This window comes from Mus caroli, chromosome 12 (assembly GCF_900094665.2).
Source record: "Mus caroli chromosome 12, CAROLI_EIJ_v1.1, whole genome shotgun sequence".
Lineage (NCBI taxonomy): Eukaryota > Metazoa > Chordata > Mammalia > Rodentia > Muridae > Mus > Mus caroli.
The window spans coordinates 105,447,848-105,448,290 of NC_034581.1; positions in this window are offsets into that span (position 1 = coordinate 105,447,848).

The window sequence follows — 443 nt, forward strand, 5'->3', positions numbered from 1 at the left end:
GTGGATTTCTGAGTTCGAGGCCAGCCTGGTCTACAAAGTGAGTTCCAGGACAGCCAGAGCTACACAGAGAAACCCTGTCTCGAAAAACCAAAATAAAATAAAATAAAATAAACTACATATTAAATTTTTTTATTTTTTTAAGACGTATTTATTATTATATGTAAGTACACTGTAGTTGACTTCAGACACACCAGAAGGTGGCATCAGACCTCATTACAGGTGGTTGTGAGCCACCATGTGGTTGCTGGGATTTGAACTTAGGACCTTCAGGAAGAACAGTCAGTGTGCTCTTACTCCCTGAGCCATCTCGCCAGCCCTAAAAAAAAATTTTTTTTTTTAAATAGAAGAAACAGCTGGGCAGTAGTGGCTCATGCTTTTGATTCCAGCACTTGGGAGGCAGAGGCAGGTGGATCTCTGAGTTCGAGGCTAGCCTGGTCTACAGA